General features: G+C 44.5%; 1 pseudogene; it reads right to left on the bottom strand.

Moving 5' to 3' along the window:
• Positions 1–983: 983 nt before the first annotated feature.
• On the bottom strand, positions 984–2,152 carry LOC138848780 (calmodulin-1-like; annotated as a pseudogene).
• Between the last annotated feature and the right edge of the window lie 5,419 nt (positions 2,153–7,571).

The following is a 7,571-nucleotide window of genomic DNA, read 5'->3' as shown; positions in this document are numbered from 1 at the left end:
TGGCTGGGACTGCTGCAGTGTGGTCTCACCTCACTTTCCAATGCTGGTACAGAGGTTCTCGGCTGCTGGAGTCCTCAGTTGTGGGTGTCCACACCCTCCTTGTAGGTCCACTGTGTCCCTCTAATTTGCTTAGTTTCCTCTGCCTTTTCCACCCTAACTCTTCTGAGACTGCATTCTTTCCACTTTTTAAAAACTATCTTCTCTTAGACTAGAGCAGCAAGCTCCCTCTCCACGTTGCCATCTTAATCCCCAGACAGAGTCAGTCTGTATCTTTTAATTGGTGAGTTTAGACCATTCGCTTTCAAGGGTCTTATTGATAAGTAATGACTTGTCCCTGCCATTTTCCATAAATATTCCTATTGTTTGCTTTGTATTTCTTTTGTATGTTAAATAGATTTTCTGCCTTCACATTCTTTCATAATGCTGGCTATCTTTCTGTTTCTGTGTATAGCACATCTTTAAGCCTCATTTGTAAGGCTGGACAAAGTGTGACATTCTTTTAATTTCTGCTTATTATGGAAGGTTTTATTTCACTTTCATTCATAAATGAGAGCTTTGCAGGGTACAGTATTCTGGGATGACTTTTTTTTTCTCTAAAGACTTGGACTTTGTCTCTCCATTGTCTTCTAGAGTGTAGGGTTTCTGATGAGAAATCATCTTTTTGTCTCATCTTTCTGTCTAAATAGAGATCCTCTGAAGGTAATCTGGTGTTTCTCTTGTATACAATTTAGAATCTTTTATTTGTGTTTTACTGTTGAAAGCTTGACTACAATGTGTCATGGTGAAGATCTGGTCATGTTTATTTGGAGTTTCTATGTGCTTCCTGTATTTGGATGTCCTTTTCTTTCTCCAAATTAGGGAAGTTTTCTGTTATTATTTCACTGAATAGGCCTTCTAATTCATTCTCTGTTTCCACACCTTCAGGAACTCCAAAGGCCCATATGTTGGGTCATTTGATAGTATCCCATAAATCTCCAATACTGTTTTTTTTTTTTATTTTTTTATTTTTTATTTTTTGGGTAAATTGTAATTTTTTTATTGGAAAACAAATATACAACTTGGAATGGATTTGAGGTAAATTGTGCCATAAGCAGATTTTCTTTAAGTGGCTAAACAAAGTTTAAAAAGCAAGTAACAATAAAAGAAAATGTTTCTGGTACAGGACCAGCAGTACAAAAAAATAGTGTACGAGTACCTGGATAATACACCCGTTTTTGCAATAGTGCAACTTTTAAGTACATATTGTTGACTGTCCATAGTCCATGCAGAGTTACAACTCCACACTTCAACAACAACATGCTGACAGTTCCTGAAGAAAACTACTTAAAAAAAGGCATAACCCAGATGTTCCCTCATTTGACCAACTCCATCTAAGTTTAGATGTGCAGAAGGGCTTAGATATATCCAGAGTAAGCCACATGCAACATGTTACTTGATCAATTTCTAAAATAAGGTTTCAGGACAATGACAGTAAGATAAGGGAAGAAAACATGGAGGAATGAAGTCCTAATTACTATATATGCATATTTTTTTGACAGTAGGGGGAAATCTTTTACAGATAAGTTACAAACAAAGAAAAGGCAAATAAACAATTTTGTACAAGAAATTTAACACATTCTGTACAATGTCTTCACTTTGCTGTCATCATTTGTACAAACTCTTCAAACTCTTCATAGTTTACTTGACCATCACCATCGATATCTGCTTCCCTGATCATTTCATCAACCTCTTCATCTGTTAACTTCTCTCCCAGGTTTGTCATCACATGGCGAAGCTCTGCCGCACTAATATAGCCATTGCCATCCTTATCAAACACACGGAATCTTCTCTAATTTCTTCTTCACTGTCTGTGTCTTTCATTTTTCTTGCCATCATTGTCAGAAATTCAGGGAAGTCAATTGTGCCATTATCATCAGCATCTACTTCATTAATCATGTCCTGTAACTCTGCTTCTGTGGGATTCTGCCCAAGAGACCTCATTACAGTTCGCAATTCCTTTGTTGTTATAGTTCCATCACCATCCTTGTCAAATAGTGAAAAAGCTTCTTTGAATTCTGCAATCTGCTCTTCAGTCGGTTGGTCAGCCATGCTGCAAGCGCTACCGGTTCCCGAGACGCGTCCACACAACCACTCAGCTCGCTCGCCCCACACGGACTCCAATACTGTTTTTAATTTTTCTAATTTCCTCTTTTTCTGTCTGATATATTTCCAAAGATTTGTCTTCTAGTTCTGATATTCTTTCTTCTGCTCACCAAGTCTGTTGCTAAGGTTTTCCACTGTATTTTTAAAAATTATTTATTTGAGAGGTAGAGCTACAGAGTGAGAGTAAGAGACAGAGAAAAAGGTCTTTCATCTGCTCTTTCACATCCCAAATGGCTGCAACAGCCAGAACTGGGCCAATCTGAAGCCAAGAGCCAGGAGCCTCTTCCAGGTCTCCCATGTGGGTGCAGGGGCACAGGGGCTTGGAGCATCTTCCACTGCCTTCCCAGGCTGTAGCAGAGAGCTGGATTGGAAGTGGAGCAGCAAGGACTCAAACTGGCGCCTATATGAGATGCCAGCACTGCAGGTGGAGGAGTAACCTACTGCACCACAGTGCCAGCTCCTCCACTGTATTTTCCTTGACATATTAAATTCTTCATTTCTAATATTTCATATTGATTTCTCTTTAAAATCTCTATTTCATGGTAAAACTTTTCATTCTTGTCATGTATAGATTTCTTTAGCTCATGAATTTGCTTCTCATTGTTTTTCAGTAATCTTATGATTATTCTTTTGAATGCTTTGTCAGGCATTTCATCGACCTCTGTCTTTGTATCCTAATACTGAAGCATTATTGTGTTCCTTTAGGGAAGTCACGCTGTCTTGCTTGTTCTTGTTTCTCATGTTTCTACGTTCATTTTTAGGCATTCGTGGAGCTTCTTGTTTTCTCCTCTGATGGCTTTTATCTTTGAAATATAGCTCTGTGTCCAGTGAAACGCCTGTTCCTACTTTAGATATTCAGAGATGTGTGCTGGGTGGGACCAAGAGCTTCAGTCTGTTCTTGGCTATGGCACAAGAGTCCAGGGTGACACCCATGTTGGATGTGGTAGATCTCCTCTATTGTCAGCTGATGGGGGGAGATTATGGTCAATTTGGCTGTTGGGTTAACTGTATTACCTGGCCGGCGCCGCGGCTCACTAGGCTAATCCTCCGCCTTGTGGCGCCAGCACACCAGGTTCTAGTCCCAGTTGGGGTGCCGGATTCTGTCCCGGTTGCCCCTCTTCCAGGCCAGCTCTCTGCTGTGGCCAGGGAGTGCAGTGGAGGATGGCCCAAGTGCTTAGGCCCTGCACCCCATGGGAGACCAGGAGAAGTACCTGGCTCCTGCCATCGGATCAGCGCAGTGCGCCGGCCGCAGTGTGGCGGCCATTGGAGGGTGAACCAACGGCAAAGGAAGCCTTTCTTTCTCTCTCTCTCTCTCACTGTCCACTCTGCCTGTCAAAAAAAAAAAAAAAAAAACTGCATTACCTCCTCTCTGCCAAGGAGATCAATGCCCATGGTAAGCCCACAGTAGCTACACACTGCACCCACACATTCTCAAGAACTACACAAAGGATCTGTGTGGTCTTCAATATGAGCACAGAACCCTCTGCAATGCCCCACCCCAGGCACTCAGTGAAATCTGAGCCTCTGAAGCAAGATACAGTGATTTACCAGAGACCCATCTATATACCATGACCTATGGAACAATCACAAAATTCCCACATTCATAGCACAGGACTCCGAAAGTCACAAGGCACAGGGGATTCACTCTGATCTGTGAGGTTGCTTCATCCACAGAGAGAGCCAAGGCATTCCCAGAGCCAGCTGCCTGTGTTCCACCTTGGCAGCCCGAGTACAAGTGCCAGTGATACAAGGAGAAGGGGAGTGTCTCACAGGCTTCAGTGGGCACCTCATCCCCTGCCAACCCTCCAGACCAGACTCAAAGTGGTGGAGACCATGGATTCATCCCTCAAATAAAATCTCCTACTCATACACGTATGAGCCATGGCAGCTTGTACTCATCTTCTAAGATGGCGCTTTTGCTCTACTACTCACTGAGAGCCCTTGTGTGTGGGGGATGGGAAGCATGCAGTGTACTCTTGCTTCACAGGTTTAGGTGGGCACCCTGCCCCCAGCTAGTGCTCCAGGCCAGACTCTAAGTCTGTGTGGCCCACAAGTTTCTCTCGGGCACTATCACCAGTGACGCTGGCTGCTGCAGTCTCCTCCCATTTCTCTTTAAGAAGATGGCACAGAGTGGAAGAGAGTGGAACAGACTTTGTGCTGCTGAGTCTGACACCCTACAGGAGCAGAGAGAGGAAGAAGAAGGTTGGCTTCCCTGCTCCAAGCCTGACAGTTGCTCAGACCCTAGTCAGCTCCCCAGGCTGGAGTAAAAGTCTGTAGGTGACTGTGGAATTCCCCCTCAGCTAACAGTGTAAGCAGTGGTACACACAGTGATGTGTTCCTACCTTTTCAACATATAATGGTGGCTCACATCTGGCAGCCGGCTGTGCTGCACGGTTGGCTGCAGTGGTGTCCCTGTCCTTTCTCCTGGAGCTTGCTTCTTCCTAGCAGCTTGCTTGAAACTGTTGGATGAGTCTCCTCCTAGGGTTGGGGCTGTGGAGTGTGTGTCTATGTGGGAAGTGAAGCAGGTGATATATTTACAGGAATTTCTAAAATCAAACAGCTTCATACACGTAAGTATTTTTTTCCCAAGTGTCTAAGGAGAGACATTATACTGTCATGCCTTGTGCACATTCACGTATATGTTCACATTCCATTGATGTGTGTTCACATTATAATTGTGTGTGTTCATATGCCATTCATATGTGCATGCCCATTCAACTTGCTGTGTGTGCACAGTCCATTCACATGGGTGCACATTCCACCCATGTGCTCACATGACACTTGCTACTTATTTCCCTTTATTTCATTTCTAAAACTTGTTATTAATAACCACAAACAAGGTAGCTTAAAACAGAATTCATTCTCTCACAATTCTGAAGGCTAGAAGCCCAAAGTCAAAGTGCCAACAGTTTCCTTGGTCTGGCTCCGAGGGTGACTCTGTTTCATTCTTGTCTCAGCTTTAGGAGCCTCCACCACTCTTCGGCATTCCTTGGCTTGTAGCTGCATCACTCCAGTCTCTGTCTCTCTTCATGCGGCTTCCCACCCCGAGTGTTTCCCTATGTGTCTCAAATGTCCCTTTCCTTTCCCTTTTAAAGACATCGGTCATTGATCTAAGGGCCTATCCTAAATCCACGATTATCTTAATCTGCATCCTTTACTTACAACTGCCAAGACCATCCTTCTTAATAAGGTCACATCACAGAGACTGGGGAATGGCATTTGAATATATTTTTTTGAGTCCTGTTCAACCCACTCCTATGACCAAGAGTAGGGTTGAGGTACTGTTCTTCCATTCCACATGTGTGCTAGACCTTGTGTGAAAAGAGAGATAAGGATGAGTAAGACACAGAATGGGTTCCCAAGTTGCTCAGAATCTACTCAGGGAGGGAGGCAGGCAGGCTCTTCTACCCAACAGTGGCCAGGCTCAAAGAAGGTACATGCAAGTGGCTAACAGATCCCAAGGCAGAGACAGGAGCTTTAACCTGGGCTGGGCCTAGCATTTTCTTTAATTATAGGAAGAAAAGAAAGGGGCAAGGTAACAAAGACAGGGGAAAGCTTTTCAGGTATAAGATACAGCACAAGTAGAAGGTACAGGTGGAGGTGAGAGGAAGAGGGAGACCAGTGCAGGCCAGGAGCTGTGAGTCTGATTAGAAAGCAGGATCTGAGGCAGGGTAGGCCGAGATGGGGCAGGGAGTTGGGGAGGAAAGATCCTGGCATATCAAAATAGGAGTTGGGACGTTGCTTTGAGAGCAATTGTAAACTACTGAAGTGCCTTGAAAACTGAATAGTTCTCTAGGAATGTGACTAACATTACTGCTATTTTTTGCTGTATGCTGGACATTTGTACCTAGTACAACAAATTACATTTGCTGGAAATATGATTTTGACACTAGAAGGAAAATGTGAATACTTTGGTATTGCTGAAATTACTTTTTTGAGTCATTTGGAAGTTATATTTGAGAAAAAATTTTAGGAGGGATGACTGGAAATGACCCCGGTACCCTGGCAGGAGAAAACATTCTAGAAGGTGGATGGACAGAATGACTGCTGTGGCTCTGAGCATGTAGGTCAGGGACACAGGACAGGGGCTGTGAGGTGGCTGAAGCTGCAAGAGATCCCAAGTCAAGGCAAAGTGCCATAGTGGGGTCCCAGTACTGAGGAACACAGGACCATTATCAGGGCAGCGGAGCTGGTTATGGAGAGAGAGTGGGGTTCAGGCCTTGTTCTGGATGAGTGTGAAAGGTGGAGCTGCTGATTTCATGGTTGCATAGTCTTATCTACGTGGACAGTATAGCTCCCGTTGTTTATGGTCATGACTGTCTATTCAGACAGCCACTCAGGGACATGCAGTACTAAAAACTCCTCCTTCCTACCCACCCTTCCTCCTGTCACTGCCAAGGTTTGTTATTATTTACCTCTGTTCACATGTCTCTATTCCTTACTGCCACTGTGGTTCTCAGCTGGTTCCTAACTGGTTCTCACCTGCCTATCACTCTATGGTTCCAGTGCACCTTCCACATAGCAGCCAAGGTTGACTTTCTGAAATACGATCGCTATGACTGAAACATGATTTGTTTCCCACATTCATGCATATGTTTAATTCCTAAAATCATAAATTAATGGTTCTAAGAGGGTGGAGACTTAATCCAGTTACAGTGTTCAGGAGGTAGACCCAGTGTAAGTTCCCTAGGTCAATGGGGGTTGTGCCCTTGGAAGGTAGTTCTTGGTAGCGGGTTGGTTATAAAAGTCTTAGAGTTGGACCTTGACACTTGCTCTGCTTCCTGGCTCACCAACTGCATTGCCATCATCCAGCCTCACCAGATGACCAGACTAATGGGGCTGCCTGATCTTGGACTGTGGACTTCCAAAACCATGAGCCAAAATAAACCACCTTCCTTGCCTTAGGTATTTAGCTATAGTGACTAAAATCTGCATAATGAAACCATGACCTTGACTCTCAAAAGTTTCTCCCTCCCCATGGCATCTGCCCTCCCTGTACTACCAGCCTGCCTCTGCCAGGACTCTCAGTGCCCCTTGAGGATGAACTCAAATGTCTGCTCCTGCAGGAAGTCTGCGCTGTGTCAATGCCACACCCCACTGTAATCATCTGATTGTCATTCATCTCTCCTACGAGCAGACCAGACGGGCCAGGCTCACTTCTTTATCTTCAACTGCCAGCCCAAGTGTTTGACATATGATCATAGCTCAGTGACTAATAGATGAGTACAAGGTGAATATTTACTTTAAAAACAGGGCTCTTTTGAGTGCCAACTTTAAAATGTGACAGTAAGATTGTCAAGTTCTTGGTCGGCGCCGCGGCTCACTAGGCTAATCCTCCGCCTTGCAGCGCCGGCACACCGGGTTCTAGTCCCGGTGGGGGTGCCGGATTCTGTCCCGGTTGCCCCTCTTCCAGGCCAGCTCTCTGCTGT

The sequence above is a fragment of the Oryctolagus cuniculus genome, chromosome 2 (assembly GCF_964237555.1).
Source record: "Oryctolagus cuniculus chromosome 2, mOryCun1.1, whole genome shotgun sequence".
Lineage (NCBI taxonomy): Eukaryota > Metazoa > Chordata > Mammalia > Lagomorpha > Leporidae > Oryctolagus > Oryctolagus cuniculus.
The sequence above is the reverse complement of the archived record's forward strand: the minus strand, read 5'-3'. Positions and strand labels throughout refer to the sequence as shown.